Source organism: Bombina bombina, chromosome 7, assembly GCF_027579735.1.
Source record: "Bombina bombina isolate aBomBom1 chromosome 7, aBomBom1.pri, whole genome shotgun sequence".
Lineage (NCBI taxonomy): Eukaryota > Metazoa > Chordata > Amphibia > Anura > Bombinatoridae > Bombina > Bombina bombina.
This window is the reverse complement of record NC_069505.1, coordinates 205647918-205650417: the sequence shown is the minus strand read 5'-3', so window position 1 is coordinate 205650417 and position 2500 is coordinate 205647918. Positions and strand designations below refer to the sequence as shown.

Sequence of the window (2500 nt, the reverse complement as noted above, 5' to 3'; positions counted from 1 at the left end):
ACTGCCTACTAAAAAGGTTCACTACAGGTCAGGTAACTGCCTACTAAAAAAGGTACACTACAGGTCAGGTAACTGCCTACTTAAAAGGTACACTACAGGTCAGGTAACTGCCTACTAAAAAAGGTACACTACAGGTCAGGTAACTGCCTACTTAAAATGTACACTACAGGTCAGGTAACTGCCTACTAAAAAAGGTACACTACAGGTCAGGTAACTGCCAACTAAAAAGGTACACTACAGGTCAGGTAACTGCCTACTAAAAAATGTACACTACAGGTCAGGTAACTGCCAACTAAAAAGGTACACTACAGGTCAGGTAACTGCCTACTAAAAAGGTACACTACAGGTCAGGTAACTGCCTACTAAAAAAGGTACACTACAGGTCAGGTAACTGCCTACTAAAAAGGTACACTACAGGTCAGGTAACTGCCAACTAAAAAGGTACGCTACAGGTCAGGTAACTGCCTACTAAAAAGGAACACTACAGGTCAGGTAACTGCCAACTAAAGAGGTACACTACAGGTCAGGTAACTTCCTACTAAAAAGGTACACTACAGGTCAGGTAACTGCCTACTAAAAAGGTACACTACAGGTCAGGTAACTGCCTACTAAAAAGGTACACTACAGGTCAGGTAACTGCCTACTAAAGAGGTACACTACAGGTCAGGTAACTGCCTACTAAAAAGGTTCACTACATGTCAGGTAACTGCCTACTAAAGAGGTACACTACAGGTCAGGTAACTGCCTACTAAAAAAGGTACACTAAAGGTCAGGTAACTGCCTACTAAAAAGGTACACTACAGGTCAGGTAACTGCCTACTAAAAAAGGTACACTACAGGTCAGGTAACTGCCTACTAAAAAAGGTACACTACAGGTCAGGTAACTGCCTACTAAAAAAGGTACACTACAGGTCAGGTAACTGCCTACTAAAAAGGTACACTACAGGTCAGGTAACTGCCTACTAAAGAGGTACACTACAGGTCAGGTAACTGCCTACTAAAAAGGTTCACTACAGGTCAGGTAACTGCCTACTAAAAAAGGTACACTACAGGTCAGGTAACTGCCTACTTAAAATGTACACTACAGGTCAGGTAACTGCCTACTAAAAAAGGTACACTACAGGTCAGGTAACTGCCAACTAAAAAGGTACACTACAGGTCAGGTAACTGCCTACTAAAAAAGGTACACTACAGGTCAGGTAACTGCCAACTAAAAAGGTACACTACAGGTCAGGTAACTGCCTACTAAAAAGGTACACTACAGGTCAGGTAACTGCCTACTAAAAAAGGTACACTACAGGTCAGGTAACTGCCTACTAAAAAGGTACACTACAGGTCAGGTAACTGCCAACTAAAAAGGTACGCTACAGGTCAGGTAACTGCCTACTAAAAAGGAACACTACAGGTCAGGTAACTGCCAACTAAAGAGGTACACTACAGGTCAGGTAACTTCCTACTAAAAAGGTACACTACAGGTCAGGTAACTGCCTACTAAAAAGGTACACTACAGGTCAGGTAACTGCCTACTAAAGATGTACACTACAGGTCAGGTAACTGCCTACTAAAGAGGTACACTACAGGTCAGGTAACTGCCTACTAAAAAGGTACACTACAGGTCAGGTAACTGCCTACTAAAAAGGTTCACTACAGGTCAGGTAACTGCATACTAAAGAGGTACACTACAGGTCAGGTAACTGCCTACTAAAAAAGGTACACTACAGGTCAGGTAACTGCCTACTAAAGATGTACACTACAGGTCAGTTAACTGCCTACTAAAAATGTACACTACAGTTAGAAGAGAGTGCAGAGCATCAGGAGACAATTATAATTCCCTGTCTGTGAGGGCGAGGAAAGAATTCCCCTTCTGCACCCTTGGTCAGTACATTATAATGAAATAAAACCCTCCACATGTACAGCACAAAGTAAAGAACCAGCGGGTGTCCCATGCATCACAATGTATAGTCTGAGTGGGCCCTGTAACTAGGAATTGCACAGGGGAAAGAGAAACAATTTGATAGGACATGAAAACCCACATTTTTTCTTTCATGATTCAGATAGCACACGTAATTTTACATAACTTTCCAATTTACCTTTATTATCAAATCAAATCTTCTTACTTTTTTGGTATTCCTTGTTAAAAAAGCAGGAAAGTAAGCTCAGAAGCGTGCACGTGTTTGCAGGCCTATATGGCAGCAGTTTTTAAAGCATTTTATACATTTGCAAGAGCACTAGATGGCAGCAGTTTGTGCACGCTGTCTATCTAGGTATCTCTTCAACAAAGAACAACATGAAAACAAAACAAATTTGATAATAGAAGTAAATTGGAAACTTTGTAAAGACCTTATGCTCTATGAATAACGAAAGAGACATTTTGGGTTTCATGTCCCTTTAAGTTAAAAAAACAAAATGTAAAAGAGAGAGATGGCACATGATGGAGTATAGCACATGCTTACCAAATAATGATCCAAACACTCATAGAAAAGCGATCTATACAACCATC

General features: G+C 40.9%; 1 protein-coding gene across 7 annotated transcripts in view; it reads right to left on the bottom strand.

Moving 5' to 3' along the window:
- ANO1 (anoctamin 1) overlaps positions 1–2500 on the bottom strand; it is a 311489-nt gene that overhangs the window by 98229 nt on the left and 210760 nt on the right. The window lies entirely within an intron of this gene.